The 17,653-nt window shown below is 37.7% G+C and overlaps 1 protein-coding gene across 5 annotated transcripts in view; it reads right to left on the reverse strand.

Moving 5' to 3' along the window:
* The window catches only part of LOC126973432 (spectrin beta chain), a 152,340-nt gene that overhangs the window by 129,361 nt on the left and 5,326 nt on the right, over positions 1-17,653 (reverse strand). For 3 of the 5 annotated variants that reach the window (XM_050820694.1, XM_050820692.1, XM_050820690.1), the window contains exon 1: positions 1,552-1,661. The exons of 1 other annotated variant lie outside the window; for it this stretch is intronic. The gene's annotated coding sequence lies outside the window, so the exon portion shown is untranslated. Of the gene's footprint in view, positions 1-1,551; positions 1,662-17,653 lie in introns of those variants that run through there. One more of the 5 variants, XM_050820691.1, reaches the window with a different exon arrangement.

A 17,653-nucleotide genomic window follows, 5' to 3' on the forward strand; every position in this document is an offset into this window, starting at 1 on the left:
CACCTTGAGACATGAAATGTCTAGTCTCATTTTCCCAGTAATTTCACTAGTTACGGCACCCTTCAGACCGAAACACAGTAATGCTTACACACACAGAAATATGCGCCGTTGTGGTACCCATAATCTAGCCGGCATCCGGTGCAAAGGAGCCTCCCACTGGTAAACTCAATGTCCTTCCAGATTCTGGCTCCTTTTCGAGTGGCGATTTACTCGCTCAGGATGTGGCAAAGTTTATCACCCTCTTCGAAACAAAATCTACATCAGGGAACCTAATTGAGCCCGATCGTGCGGGCGGCTAGGGGTGCATACAGCATACTACATTCTGTATGTAGAGTGTAAATTAACAAAACTTGAAAGCTGTGAAAACGGAAAATAGAGGTTAACAGTTAACCTCTATTTTGAACAATGCACACTACCACAAAGTGGCATTCAAATCGCGAGTGTACGACACTAAAGTAATATACCTGGCCTGTTTTCATCGGTTGTCTAGCAGCAAGAGGCTCTATCTAGACGCCTAAATTATCTAAGGAATTAACACATATGATGTTAATTCATAAAATTTAAATAGGTACCTACTTGTATTTACAACCGTTATAATAATGTCATATTATGGTTCGTTATTTACATTATACAAAACAAAGTTTGTGTGTAGGTACTTAGGTATGCACGAAAGAAGTTTTACTACCTACCTAAAAAAGCAAAAATCCTTAATTTTTTTATATTTATTTCTCTATTCTACGTTTGTAGAAAGAAAAATATTGTAAAAATCTTGCAGAGATTGCTTTGACAATTAATTATTAAATAACGAATACGGCTGTACGGGCTTGAACCCTTTGAATGTCCTAGTAATGGACGAAGAAATTAAAAAAAAGAACGAATGTCGCAAAACTTTTTGTTTTTGATGCGCGCGTATCATAAAATTTCACTCTCATATTTATTTTCATAATGTGCCAAAATAATTATAACTTCAATTAGAATAGATTTTCCTGTCTAAATTTTAATCGAGGAACACTCGAAATAACTGCCAATGCAATGGAATTACGTAATAATACATTAAAGGCGGACTTTTGCTGCTCCTAATTGCGTACGGAACCCTCGAACACAAATACATCTCAAACGACCAGTTTTGTACCAAGTAAATACGTACCTACTTCATCTTTGGCAATTTAAAAATTAAAATTATTTAAGTATTCACATCCGGCAAGTGGTATGAGTAATCTGTGTTCGTCATTAATATTACGATTTCACGTTTCCAACTGTCTACGTAGGGATCAATTGATGATATTAGCGAATTAGAATTTCTTAGTATCTTCAAACCGATCATAGATTATAATATTGTTACGGCAGTAGATAACAAAACAAGGCCCAACCTCGTATAGAAACCGTTCGAAATTCAAATATTATCAAAGTATTAACAAACGAAAAGGATTCGTTATCTGTGTTATCCTGTAACCGCGCCAATCGGCTCAAACATGAAACTATTCCAGTCAGAAGCGTTTCCCGCAGATCACTACACTATTCCATTTTCAAATTATTATACACGTCACTCACTTTTTAAAAGGCTTCGGTAATCACAAACAGCTTAGAGCACTTAAGCCGCGCGCACACTATCAATAGAGAGACGCTCTCGCGACGAATGCCGGCCGCAAACTGAATTTAATTATGCCGTAGATGGTATGTTTCCGTCATCGCGAGGAATGTTGGGAGTCCGCAAGCGGCGCGTAAAATCGCTAATAATCATTCACGGAGTCACGTTCACGATTGTGGTTGTTTGCCGCCATTTTATGAGTTATACGATTTATTTTTGGATAGAATAAAAAACTTATGGCTTCAAACATATTTTATATCAAATGAAATGCTTTCAAATTCACAATAAAAAAACACAAAATTACTTGTTTGGCTTGTGTTGCACTGATATCATAAGGAAGCTTATAGGTGTTTTGCACGGTACAGAATTAGTTCGGTTTGTCATTATTTTACATTTGAAAATATTTGATATCCATTCAAAGGTTCTTTTTAATTTAGAGACAAACTAGAGTAGGCCCCAACTATCATATCGTTTGATATCTTACCTACGTGCAATTTTTTTCAAATTTGGTTTCAAATTGACATTAATTCATTTCGAACTTAGAATAGAGGTCAAATCATATTTCTGTTCATCAGAAATGTTCGTAATTTAAATAAAATAATACTATCGAAATCGATGTTGCTATTTAGCAATAATAACATTGTCACAGATAAGATATTTGTCCTAACAAAACAGCCTTTTTTATTAGTTTCACCTGTTTGTATGTTACAGACTTATCTGGGCGCGATTTTGACCCACTTTAAACGGCCAGATTTGTTCAAACTTCGTAGATTTATCGAGGACTGATGACAATACAATAATTTGATAAAATTATTCCATTTTCGATTTGCAAAATAAGAATTTTGTTAATTTATATAATTTTCATCTATCGTCGATAAGGCAGGAATTGATGTTAATTTTAAATTTCAACCATTATCGTTAACCGATTTATCTGATATTAGGATATTTTCGAATACCAAAGAGAAGATTTTTTAACAATTAAATATAATATTATATTGTGTCTTATTTATGATATTCGAGTATTTAGACATTTTTAAAAAATAGCATTAAATTTCGAATATACGTTACCTCAGACAGTCGTAGCTATTACAAAGAAAGTAAGGCATAATAAAATTAAATAAAAATAACAGTGCTACGGAACCACGGTAGCCAAACCAACATTACGCTTAGACGGTTATAGCCCGACAAGCACAACAGTTATACTCATAATATGCTGGAACTTCACTCATTACGAACTATGTTAGTCATAAATTAATTTAAGATATTACTGTGCGGAATTATGTCAATACAAATTTTTACTAATAAGTGAGTTTTAATATCGATTAATTTTGCGACAAAATCTGCCCATTCGTAAAGATTTGCCAAAAACCTTAGAAGATCGAAGAAATTTTCTAAATTTAATTGTAGTAGGTACAATAACATACTGGCAGTGATCACTTCATTTCGAAGGTTTGGTATAATATAGAAAGTCGCTTATAATATAGTAAGATTTACCACATTAACGCTTTTTAACAATTCTTTTAAATTTTGATGCATCATTTTCTGGGATCATATTATTATAATATTACTAGCTGACCCAGCAAACGTTGTATTGCCGATATTGAAATCGCGACACAAAAGTAACATGGGTGAAAATTTTAATGTGTATGTATTAATTAATGTTGACTCATAATCAAACAAATAAAAAAAAATATTGTGGACCACCCTTAACATTTAGGGGGATGGAAAATAGATGTTGTCCGATTCTCAGACCTACCCAATATGCACTCAAAATTCATGAGAATCGGTCAAGCCGATTCGAAGGAGTTTGACTACAAACATCGCGACATGAGAATTTTATATATTAGATATTCTTCTTTTTAGTCATCATTCGAAAGGTTAACTGTCAGACTTCCCCTGTTAAGGGAACTCCATACTCTCAATTTTGATACGTGCGATTTTCCTACTCGGGTGTATTGACGCTCACGGCTTCGTCTCATGCTTACAATCTGCACCCTCGTAGGAACCACTAAAATCCTCTCGCTGAACTGTGTAATGCTACATATGGCAATTGTCTACAAGTAAACTAAATAAGTTCATTAGCTGAGCTTCAGACATGTGTTTACTGTAGAAGCAACAAGCCGGGTGTCGAGCACGTGTTGCAAACCATAGAGTTAAGAATAACAAATATCAGTTAGAGCTCCTCACGCATACTAATACAAAAGCTAGTAGATAAATCTTTCTATCGTTTAAAAGAATTCTATAGCCATAAATATTGTAATGAGTATTTATTTGAGAGTGGTACCTAAGAACTCACATTATCACGTAGGCTGTATGGGTGTATCTTCGCCATCTTGAAAAAAAAATTAACACCACTCACCAGAGATAAGTACCTATATTCTAATATATAAAATTCTCGTGTCATGGTGTTAAACTTTGAACTCCTCCGATTCTCATGAAATTTTGAGTGCATATTGGGTAGGTCTGAGAATCGGACAACATCTATTTTTCATCCCCCTAGATGTTAAGGGTGGTCCACACGTTTTTTTTTTAATTTATTGACATTTAAGTTTGTTTGATTATGAGTCAGCATTAAAAAATACATACAACTTAAAATTCCACTCATCTACGATCAACAGTTACTTTTGTATCGCGATTTTAATATCGGCAATACAACGTTTGCTGGGTCAGCTAGTAGTATATAAAACATTTCCCGCCTATTTTAGCGGCAACTCGAAAACTTGTAGTATTTGTTTGCTTGGCAAAAAAAAAATAATGGACGTCCCCTTACGCCTATGTGCATGTAGCAAAATAGCCAGTTTGTCAAGTTAGGACATGAAGTACTTAGAAGCTTGGCTCTTTATGAGATCTTATAGCTTTTGGACAGTAGGAGTCATATGGTCTCGTCTTGGTACCATTTTGGATGATAATGTTTTTGATATGATATCTTTATACCGAATCAGAATCAAGCGGGCACTAAGATATAAGGTGGTTGTTTAGCATTACAATATACGTATTGAATGTAATGTTATTGTTAAGACTGGCACTAACTAACCACTAACCAGTGGGAGGCTCCTTTGCACAGGATGCCGGCTAGATTATGGGTACCACAAAGGCGTCTATTTCTGCCGTGAATCAGTAATGTGTTAGCACTATTGTGTTTTGGTCTGAAGGGTGCCGTAGCTAGTGAAATTACTAGGCTAATGAGATTTAACATCTTATGTCTCATGGTGACGAGCGCAATAGTAGTGCCAGTTAGAATTTTTGGGGTTTTTCAAGAATCCTGAGCGGCACTGCATTGTAATGGGCAGGGCGTATCAATTACCATCAGCTGGACATCCTGCCCGTCTGGTCCCTTATTTTCATAAAAAAAAAACTTCAAAGTGATGAAGAAAATTTACATGTTACTTTTTAGCTTCCTTGTGTTAAATAAATATTTGGCGTTGATATCTACAATATAGCTTCAGCCATGTAGACACGAGCGGCTTGGCAAAATACGCTACGTCTACTATATACCTAGGTCTATGCCCTACGTGTAGGCACATCTGCAAACAGATTGTTTTAATGTATTTTCGGTTTTTTATCATTTAAACAAGCCAATCGCTTTCAGGCTAAGTTTTTTAAGATTCCGCATGTCCTAAAAAAAATGAGAAACCTATATAGAATCACTTAATTTTCCATTCCTGAAGAGCATTTTCTCGGGCACACGTGGAGATATCAAGTTTAAATTAACATAAAATTCTTACATCTGTAGTGTTTTTAAGAAACGAGCACTCCCACGTTTCACCTGGTGTTAAGTGATCACCGCCACCCAGGGTGGGCAACACCAGAGATATCACGAGCACTTTTTTGGTGGTACACTACGTTTCGTCCTGGAAACACCGCACAGGGAAGCTCATACCACAGTTTGATTGCACGTGAAATAAATTCCTTGATAACCGCACTGTGAACCACATATTCAAGTGTTGACGAAACCCAAGTTTGTGGCGTGCCGTGGTTGAAAGACAATTAAAAATGCAAATATTTAAAACGCAATTAACTATGTAAATCAAAACCTATATACAGGGTAATTCCCATTGAGATATGATCATGAAAATTGGCGAATACAAATCAAGTATAGAATACGAGATTATAATACATCTAATAAAATACCATAAATTATTTATTACGTCTAGATAGAATACGACAGCTGTGAAAACGTCGAAAAAAATAGAGATTAGAATTAACCTCTATTTTGAGCAATTCACGCACACAATTTTTTTTTGATGAAAATAAGGGCACTGCTTTGTAATGACAATACAGTGCCGCTCAGGATGCTTGAAAAACCCAAAAATTCAGAGCGGCACTACAATTGGCCTCGTCACCTTGAGACATAAGATATTAAGTCTCATTTGCCCAGTAATCTCAGTAGCTACGGCGCCCTTCAGACCGACTAATGTTTACAAATTACTGCTTCACGGCAGAAATAGGCGCCGCTGTGGTACCCATAATCTAGCCGGCTTCCTGTGCAAAGGAGCCTCCCACTGGTAACACAAAGTATCATACAAATCGCGATTGTAAGACGTAGCATGTCACGCACACTAAACTAATATTCCTGGCCTGTTTTTATCGGTTGTCTAACAGCAAGAGATTCCATCTAGACGTATAAATTATCTAAGTACACTACTATTAAAATACGCATCGTGATTTGTTGAAGAAATACAAATTTATCGGAAGGTAATGTGCAAGACACCAGGCGCCGCCAAGGTACTGGTACGAAAAAATATGGACCAAAATTGTGCATGACCTAATACGCCCTTAGTACCGCAGAAACGCAGAATTTGAATGGAAATTATTTTTTTTATAAAATAGTAGTACGAATAGGCATGAGTGGGCAGTCCAGCGGGAGACTCCTTTGCACAGGATGCCGGCTAGACTATAATAATAATAGGTACCACAACGGCGCCTTTTACTACCGTGAAGCAATAATGTGTAAACATTACTATGTTTCGGTCAGAAGGGCGCCGTAGCTAGCGAAATTACTGGGCAAATGAGACTTAACATCTTATGTCTCAAGGTGACGAGCGCAATTGTAGTGCCATTCAGAATTTTTGGGTTTGTCAAGAATCCTGAGCGGCACTGCATTGTAAAGGGCAGCTCGAATCAATTACCAGCTCAATGTCCTACTCATCTCGTCCCTTATTTTCATAAAAAAAAGAAATGATAGAGTTCCTTGGTAGTTGCACTCTAGAGGAACTACTTACTACACACAGCCAGACGGTGTTATGAAAAAAAATTGCGGTAGGAATAAGGTGAAGCAGCTCTACGGAACAGTAGAAGACACACAATGAAGCGACGTCTCTACGCAACGGCAAGTGATCCAGATGTTCGTAGAGCACTGGGTCAACAACAATTCGAGCTGCTCTGCGTTGCACGCGGTCAAATGATTCCAACTGATATTGTGCTGAACCAGACATGAGATGAGAACAATACTGCACTTGAAAATGGGCTTGACGGCTCTAAGTTTTATAGAACGAGCAAGCATGATATATGGTATCTTTTTGCTGTTTCGTAACACCAGAGGAGTTGAAAAGTGTTGCCGACCTTATAAAGCGTCTCATAAACGTACTAATATGAATCGTAAAATCTAAAATCGAATCTAGCGGCGGGCGAGGATTGAACCGGAGGCTCCGTGGTAAGAGTAAACGGTTCAACCGTTCGCGACACTGACGCTTTCCTATACACGATCGAAGGCTTCCACAATGTTCAACCTAATAGCTTAAACACATGCTCGGATTTGTTACAGACGAACCATCAGAAACGGTCCGTAATCCATATTCTATGGTATGTCGCATTGTCTATCGCATAAAATTATTATTATTATTACTGTACCGAGTATGACACCGGGCAAATTGGTGCAAGGCGCCCACCCGACAGTCCGATGGTACGGCCGCACCAGAATCGACCATGTGTTTATAATAATAATAAATCTTTATTGAAGGCATAAAATCCCATACACAATATTGAGTCGCACAAATAAAATAGTATACAATAATAGATTTTTTTTACATTTATTTAACTCAGTCAAATAAAAGCAAAAAGTAAACAGCTTTGTGTCTAAAGCTATTTTCTATTTGCTTCCTGATGTGTCGAGAGCCAATGGGCTATCATTGGACTACGCAGGTCCTGGCCCACCACCTGGAGAATGCTGTTACCAGAGCTACGCAATCTTTCCCAGAAGGATGATATACGAGCTCTGATGACAGCAAAGCCTATAGCTGCTAAGCAATCTCTCTTGCATTGGATGATCGTCGCCCAGTGTGTGTGAGGTATCACGTAAGGTACGTGAACACCAGCTTTCACTTCTTAACATAATAAAATGGTTTTTGACTTTTAAAGTTAAGTCACTATCTCGTATCGGCACTCGCCGCAGCCCCAATGAACTTGAACTCATCCACCTGTCTCCCTCCCCCCCTCAGTCGTGCCGTCTCTCTCCCGCGCGCCTCTCAAGTTATTGGGTCACAAAAAACCCGTCGCGGCGAGTTTTGTGCGCTTACGCAACGAACGCAATTTGCGAATATATTACAAGTAGGGTTGCCGCTTAACAGTTTTTGAGTAAATTAAGTATAACCCTAGCGCGTTAAAACAGGGGAATTAAAGTTTTTTTTCGGTTGAACCCAGTAATAAGTATTTATTACATCAAGAGGTCTCAAAATGTTCGTGTTCGACAATGATTCATATATTTATTAAGATACAAATAGGGTTGCTACTAAACAGTTTTTGAGTAAACTTAGACCTAAATTAATACAGAGAGGGGAAATTAGGGATTTTCTCGCTTGAACCCAATAATAAGTACTTATCAAAACAGTGATAACTCTGGTTTTACAAGCGAATGTGGGCAGCGGGACCACTTAACATCAGGTTACCCGTTTGTCCTCTTCTTCGATAAAAAAAACTACTAGAGGTCGTCATATGATCGTATTCGAAAATGATAAATATTTTTTTTAGATACGATTTTGGGTAAATTAGAAGTAAGCATAGCCCCAAAGCGTTAAAACAGAGGAATTTAATGTCCCTAGAGCTCTAATGCAAAGTCATAGATGACCCTCCCGTGAAATGGCAGGAAAAAGGTTTTTATGGAATCGTCTTTCTTGCTCCCACCGGCTGAGCCCCAAACATACAAAAAAAAAACTGAGTTGAAAACCACCTCCATTTTTTGCTGCCGATGAAAATTGGCCAGCTTATGGCCAGACGAGGTAGAAATCAGCGGTAAGTTCGTGAAATTTTGACTGCATATTGGGTAGGTCTGAGGATCGGTCATCTATTTTTCATCCTCCTAAATGTTAAGGGTGGACCACGCCAATTTATTTTTAATTTTTTTAAATTTGTTTGATTATGAGTCAGCATTAAAAAATACATACAACTTAAAATTTTCACCCATCTACGATCAACAGTTACTTTTGTATCGCGATTTTAATATCGCCAATACAACGTTTGCTGGGTCAGCTAGTATACAAATAAAATTTTAAAACAATATTTTATGTACTATGCGGGTCTCGAATCCACGACCTCTAGCGTTCCGTATGAGTGCTCCATACGTCTATACGTTTATCAACTAATATCTCAAACAGATCCATAGATTTATAAGTATCCTCAAGTAATAATATATGGTCACGGTGGAACTTAATGGTATTTCCTTATAGCGAATAATTTATAAGGAAGTCACGATAAATGCAATTCACAATAATAATATGTTCAATTATTTATTACCCAACTAGGGATAGGGAAAAATGCCAAGTACGCAGTTTGAGATAGCCTTTTTCCCTCCCTTGCTTCGCCTAGGATTTTTTTACCACAACTGTAAGAGAAAGTTCTATTTTTTACCCTCTTTTCCGTGAGGTATTTGGCACTTCTTCGCTTTCTGAATTTGACGTATTGTTATTAACGTACGCGTTAACAAGTTCAGAGTGCCACTTTCCTCTACGGAAATGTGAAATGAGCTTCCTTGTGCGGTTTTTCCGGGACGATACGACATGGGTACCTTCAAAAAAAGGGCGTACACCTTCCTTAAAGGCCGGCAACGCTCTTGTGATTCCTCTGGTATTGCAAGAGAATGTGGGCGGCGGTGATCACTTAACACCAGGTGACCCGTACGCTCGTTTGTCCTCCTATTCCATAAAAAAAAAAACAGGGTGACCAAGAGAACTTTCCGCGAAGGTGTGGAAAAAATGTATATAACTTTATTGCAGATATATTTCAAAAAGTACACAACCGATCTTTCACATACAGAAAGATACGTGTAACGAGTAATTTGAACGTCGAAAAGTATCAAGACGAAAGTATCAAAAATTTGCTAACTACATAATATATGAATTCAGTGTACGCGGGATGAAACACGATTTCAGAATTCGGGTGATGCCACCCCTGGCTTTGCCAACTTCACCCTCGTCTGAAATCTTCTGTTTCGTCCATTGACGTACAATAAACAACTAGACTCACAATCACGCTCAACAATTGTGAGAAGCAAAACTCTGCCTACGCACCTATTAGATAGAGTTTTAGTTCAGTTGTGTTTCGACCGCGCTTTGAACACAACGTCACGCAATGAAAAAATGAAAATGTATCAGTGAATGACTGTCTAAATAACAGCATATCCAAACTTAAAATGGATGCGCGTGTTTTTTTAAATTAACCTAACCTTTAAATTAACTAAATTTTATAACTAAATTGACGTTTTACTCATTTTGCCAAATTTAAATTGCTAAAACAAAATACATCGCCGACGAAATGTAGAAGAGAATAGATATCCGTCTCTTTCGCACATTTTCGTTCTCGAGTCGTAAACTTCTTATACAGAATTGGTAGCAATAAACATTGTACATAACAAGAGCTTTGCTGATATTCTCTTATTACATTCAAAAACTTTTAATATTTAAGCATTATTGAAACAAATGTCCTGGTCAGAATGTGTAAGTTTTCCTTACTTAGCCGTACTGGTTCTTAAGCAGCCATTTTGTTGCAGGCTTGGATTAGGGTTTGCCGCCCTGAGTGTGGCCGCGGGTGGACGGGACGGGTTTACCCATTCATCCGCCTCAGTGGTCAACCGCGAAGGGGCGACATCCGCGTGTACTTGGACGCCGCCTAATTGAGATCATATTAAGGCGAAGAGTAAGCAGAAAACACGCAAATATGGTGTGTTTAGACAAGTTTTGTGGTGAAAGTATAGCATTTCAAGCTATGAATACTACTTAATCCTGTTACACATATCTTTAAGCCTTATTTGTAGGTTGCTAATGCTTGTTGTTGGATATAGTTAACACTGCCGAGCCTTTTTGAACTACCACTTTTCTTTGAAGGTAAACAAGTTTTTTGGCATGGCGTGACGCATTTTTTGGGTTTTTTTCATTTATTCAGATTAGTAGTGAATAACGAGGATTGTAAGCATATAAACTGTTTTCCACGCAAGAATTTACCGTGAACTCATACCGCTCAAAGTCGCTGGCATTTAGTGTCGCCTTAAGAAGATGGTGCCCGCGCTCTTGTAGGCAGGAGCAGGTGGAGTACCGGATATGTTAATAACGTCGTTCCCGGACTCCTCCTACTAAGGCGCGGTATGGGACACCGTGTGGTTTTAGACGGTCCGATTCCGACACACCACCCCACCCCACCGAAAACCCCGGTGAAGTAACGGCTCGTGGGGGTTTACACACGAAAAAAAAAGAGTTTGGGAATTTGTTAAGCCCGGAGTGTTGCTCCAGAGTTTACTACAACTTTTTTTAGCATGGGGTTTTTATGTGAATGGTATGTAGTATATTTTAACTAAATAATGATAAACGAAGCCTTACGTAGTCCTTCACGTACCTATCTGTTAAGTGGTTTGGCCATTTAAAATCAATTACCACATTATCAGGACACGACGAACTTACTAATTAACATTTTGTTCTCGTTATGTTATCTTGTCTTTTATGTCCGGGACGCTATGTTTATACTTTATCGGTATGTACATGTAAAAGTGACTGGTTCATATGTTGGTAACAAGCTGTTACAACCACCCCATATCAATTTAAATAAGGTGATATAAATGTTATAAGTGCATACATACATAGTACTACAACGTACGCTTGCGACGCTGCGGATATTGAGAGGGGCTTGTCATATTCAGGGACCTCTAGCTCAATAGGAATGGTTACTAACCACTAGGCTATATGGGTCGTCAATAAAGATAGTGAATACTATAATTTAAGAATATTAAAAATTTCAGGAATATTGTAATAATTGTGGTAGTTCAAAAAATATCGCCAGAGGTGTCAATTGTTGATGGAAATAATATGTTTGCAATTAAGAAAAAAGAGTTGTTTTTCTTTTTGTTTCTCTAGTAGGTCATGAGCAGGTCCATTCTCTGGTGTCGGCTTATTGATGTATTTTGGGAAACGTTGTATAACAGAAAGTCTCTCTGAAATACTCCATCTGAAACCTTACTGTTACATCCAATGACGTTCTATACATATAGACAAATCACGTCGTATAAAAACAAAGCCGAAATATGAAACATACCACAAATTACATCATAAGAAGCTTTGACTGCTGTATCTATACATTGCTGCATTTACTACAGTTGTTTAAGATGTTCTCGGTCAAAAAGCAGCAATGTAAAACATTTATTCAGTTCAGGTTTGTTTCGGTCAGCGATAGTTGACACACGACTAAGTAGAAAAGTGTGCTTACATTATCTTAAAGCACACTTTTACCGTTCCGCGGCGCTATCAAACTGCGAATGATATGTCCTTATATGTGTAGGTATAGAACGTCATTGGTTACAGTGGTTATTTTCGCTCGCAGTTAGCTTTACAATATGGCCACTCGTTTATGTCATATTTTCTTCTTGCCGATTATAAACCAGAATATTACTTACCTACTTATATTATTTATATTTTACCAGTAGGAGGCTCCTTTGCACAGGATGCCGGCTAGATTATGGGTACCACAACGGCGTCTATTTCTGCCGTGAAGCAGTAATGTGTAAACATTATTGTGTTTCGCTTTGAAGGGCACCGTAGCTAGTGAAATTACTGGGAAATGAGACTTAACATCTTATGTCTTAAGGTGACTAGCGCAGTTGTAGTGCGGCTCAGAGTTTTTGGGTCTTCCAACATGGCAGGGCGTATCAATTATCATCAGCTGAACGTCCAGCTCGTCTCGTCCCTTATTTTCATAAAAAAATCTAGAATATATCGAAGCTTCTTTCGCTTTTACTTTTAATCGACTTGGTAAACGTCATGAAGCTACATCAGTTCGTAAAGAGGCTTTGACATGAAGAGAAGAAGTGATACGAAACTCCCACCCATCTTTTAAATCATATAACAACTTTGTCTACTTAATTCAAATTCAAATATTTTTATTCAAAATAGGATTTATAATCACTTATTGAACGTCAAAAACAACCACCCATTCAAAAGAGACTCCCTCAGACCTGAGAAGCATGGGCGCAAGAAACTCAGCGGTTTTTTTTTAAATATCAAATATGGATTACAATGTGATATCGTACAATAAACATTTACAATTAAATAGCCTGAGGGTGTTCGCTTTATTCCCAGTCCGTGGTGTCATTAAGAAATATTATAATATTGTACAATTTAAGGTGGCCTGCGTAGAACCAGACAAGAACCATGCATCTTTATCCTCTATATAATCTACAATACTGTAGTAAGCTTTCTTTGTCAAAGAAGCTTTAATATATTTTTTAATTTGTGCTCAGAGTGACTCCTTGTATACTGTCAGGTATTTTATAATAAAAGTGAATACCAAGATATAAACAACAGCTAAATTAATGCTACTATAATCTGAGCCCAAGATTAAAACAATATCAACAGTATCAAACTAGCGCTTGACCGTGCTTTAAACCGTTGGTTTAATTAATTAATGTTTTACAAGGCGAAGTGACGAGGCCACTAGCTCCTGCTATTAGCGGATCATAGAGCTGTGCGATGAGCGATTAAAACTACAATTTATACTTTATATACAGGTTGGCTCGGTTGACGTCCAAAGCTAAAATTTGAAATCCGAATCACCCCTATGTATGTTCTACGATTTTGCATAGTTTAGGAGATACTAATTTTTTCCCCTTTTATCCGCTTTTTTCACCAAATTATATACCTATACCACATAGGACTTTTTTCTAATTTTTTTTAACACTTTAAGTTAATTTTATTGTTGATAATTATTAACTACAGTTGCAATAACCACATAAGAAACTATGAATAGTTTAGACAATGCGGAACTAGTTTAAAATTGAGTCGTAAGTTCAAGATAACTGCTGCAGCTAAATTCATGAAAAATGTTCAAGGTATCAAAAAAAATGGGGAGCCTTTGGCTTCTAACTATTTTTAAAAACTTCCCAGAACATTGGCCAATAAAATGAGCCAAATTCAAACTGTTGCTTTGGACGTCAACTTCTCGGCCACGCAGTATACCTCCATTGTGATATTTTTTCAGTTTATTTGAAATGAGTTCCTAGTTGTTACGTTTGCATTATTATCCTGATGGTGGCCCTGGTGGCTTGGGCACGAGGAAGGGCGCTGGTGTGGGACGCGACTTGCGTCAACACTCTGGCTCCATCTCATGTCCAAGTTACGTCAGTTGGTGCTGGGGCTGCTGCTTTGACTACAGAAGACAGTAACCGTCGCAAATATGTCGGTCTCAGTGAGTCTTACATCTTTATGCCGTTTGGTGTCGAGACACTTGGCCCGTGGGGCCCAGAGGTGTGGAGAATGTACAAAGTACTATCTACGCGCCTCAATAGGGTTACTGGAAACCCAAGGTTATCAGCTATTTTGGTCAACAGATCAGTCTAGCTATCCAACGCGGAAGTACTGCCAGTATTCTTGGTACCCCCTCCGGTGATGATAGTTTTAATGTAACGTAATCATAGTATTGTAAATATAGTTATTAGATTTGTTTTATTTGAATTAATTTTGAAAACATAAAAAAAAAATTACACCACAAATTATACTAACATATTTCCGCTACAACCCGTGTCATGGACTCTGCTGCCCGCTGCAAAATTTATGCTCATAGCCACACCGACAGCTTAAGGCTAATTTGAAAGTCCTTCAAGAATATGTCGTTGGTGACGTCACCGCACGCATGCGAGCCAAATTAATCCTTTTCCGAGTATTATTAATACCGTTCATTACTCACTAATCGGTTATTGTAATGTATGAAATCATAGAGCTAAAAACTTTTGCCGGTAACTTTACGTGCGCGAAGAAACTGTGTTCAATCAAAAAATTAATATACTTATATTCATTAAGGCCAAAAAATCACTACAATGCATGTCAAAGTAATGCATTTTACCGCTTATCCACCACTTTGGAGAAAATCAGTTTTAATGAGAAGAAGTGACAGGAAACTCATCGCCATTCCTTTAAATTTATATAATTACAGCTTCAACAACAAGATATTGTCGCACAGCAAAGCTTAGACGTACATGAAGAGAGTTACGTTCCGGACGGTTTTTTCCCGGTACCCCTCCGCATCGTCCCATAGGGAACTTCGTTCCAATTAACAGATTATTTTAATTACAATATTATATGTGAAGCGATGCAAAAGTACTCAATAATCAGGACTAACACGACTAAGTTAAAAAAAAATATATATTTGCATAGATTAATGATTGGTCTCCGCTGCGCTCCAACTAGATAGCGCAGGCATAGTCGTAAAGTGCGGCAATTATTACTACGCCCGTAGGCATAGGTATTCTACTTAAATGAATATTTACAGCCTCATCATTTATACTTCTAGGTGACAGCTGCAAAAATAGCGGTGAATAATTAGCCCCTATTTTCAGCAACACACGCACACTTAAAGCTATTGTTAATGTAAAATAGCGACCTGTCAAAAGTTTCAAATTAATATTCGATATTGACTTTTCACTACTAAACTTTAACTATGCCTAGGAATATAATGGTGTAGGTAACACATTCCGCAGTCTATGTTAAAGTCTACGTTACTGTTAACGTTCAATTTGACGTAAACCTTAACTATAACAGCTAATATGACCTAGCTTAATTGACGGAACGTAATAACCACAATTTGTTAAAAATTTTGTGGACATCTTTTACCACAAAATTTTAAACACAGTTTTGGTGATTCTGTACATTCTGTGCTTGTCATCTTAACAGAGATGTCACCGACATGCTCTTCACGTTGTTAAAGATAATAGAAATAGCAAAATATTAAGTCATCACTTGTTTTAGATCTTAGTTAAGACAGTCAATACAATGTACACCTACCCGTCTTGAATATTAAGTTATATTACAAAAGACTTATTGACTACGGCTGAACTGCCGGAAGGAAGAAAAAAAAACACTTAGTTTAAAATGACGCTTATGAATGTCAAAGATTTTACCAATCCACCAGTGGGAGGCTCCTTGGCACAGGATGCCGGCTATATCATGGGTACCACAACGGTGCCTTTTTCTGCTGTGAAGCAGTAATGTGTAAGCATTATTGAGTTTCAGTCTGAAGGGCTGAAATGACTGGGCAAATGAGACTTCACATCTTGTGCCTCAAGGTGACGAGCCCAATTGAAGTGCCACTCATAATTTTTGGGGTTTTCAAGAATCCTGAGCGGCACCGCTTTGTAATGGACAGGGCGTTAATACCACCAGCTGAACATCCTGCACGTCTCGTCCCTTACTTTCATAAAAAATAAACTTCGAAGTTGAGCTTTAATGAGAAGAAGTGGCAAGAAACTCATCCCCACTCTTTTAAATATATATACATATACAGCTTCAACATTTTACAAATTACAATTTATGTGAAGCGATGAAACAAATTACTTAAATCATAACTTTCACGACTAAGTCATCTGGTGTTAAGTGATCACCGGCGCCCACATTCACACACCAGAGGAGTCACAGGAGCGTTGCCGGTCTTTAAGGAAGGTGTTTTTTTTTAAGGTGCCCATGTCGTACCATCCTGGAAACACCGCACAAGGAAGCTCATTCCACAGCTTTGTAGTACGCTTTTATTATGAACTAGCAGACCCGGCAAACGTTGTTTTGCCATATAAAGTATAATTCACGCGATAGTTTTATAAGTAATAAAATATTGCCTATATTATAGCCTGTACATCATTTTGTTCTATTGTCAATAGTTTTTGCAGCGCACGCAAAAATAGATTTTCGATTTTACACCTTGTGTTACAAAATAGCAATTTTATTACGGACCCCTAATTTTGAAAAAAAAAACATAGCCTATAGCCTTCCTCGATAAATGGACTACCCAACACTAAAAGAATAATTCAAATCGGACCAGTAGTACCAGAGATTTGCGCGTTCAAAGAAACAAACACTGCAGCTTTATAATATTAGTATAGATATAAGGGACGAGACGAGCAGGACGTTTAGCTATTGGTTATTGATACGTCCTGCCCATTACCATGCAGTACCTACCGCTCAGGATTATTGAAAAACCCAAAAATTCTGAGCGACACTACAACTGCGCTCATCACCTTGAGACATAAGTTGTGAAGTCTCATGTCCCCAGTAATTTCACTATCTACGGCGCCCTTCAGACCGGACACAATAATGCTTACACATTACTGCTTCACGGCAGAAATAGCCGCCGTTGTGGTACCCATAATCTAGCCGGCATCCGGTGAAAAGGAGCCTCTCACGGGTGACGTGGAAGAGACTTCCTTGTAAACCGTACTGTGGAGGAACGCCACACATCCAGATGGTAGGGATGATATCCTAATTTATGGCGTGTCGTGCGAAGGTGGAATTAGACGGCAGGATTATAAGTTAACTAAATATTTTTCTAAACAATTTAGTTTATAAGTACCTAAAAGGCATAATAAGGCAATTATTTTCTCAAAATTGATTCCTTTAGAATTCTTTTTGATGTCATTTCTAATAACTGCTAGATACTACTACCGCTTCGGAAACAAATGGCGCTCTGAGAGAGAAGAAGCGGCGCAAGAAACTCTTCCAACATACTTTTTTTGCGCTCTTTTCAATAAAAATATACAATATTGTACAGTCATTTCTATCGCTATAAAATAATCACAATCTAGTCCCAGGCTGTCCGAACATTTAGATATTC

Source organism: Leptidea sinapis, chromosome 29 (genome assembly GCF_905404315.1).
Source record: "Leptidea sinapis chromosome 29, ilLepSina1.1, whole genome shotgun sequence".
NCBI classification, from domain to species: domain Eukaryota; kingdom Metazoa; phylum Arthropoda; class Insecta; order Lepidoptera; family Pieridae; genus Leptidea; species Leptidea sinapis.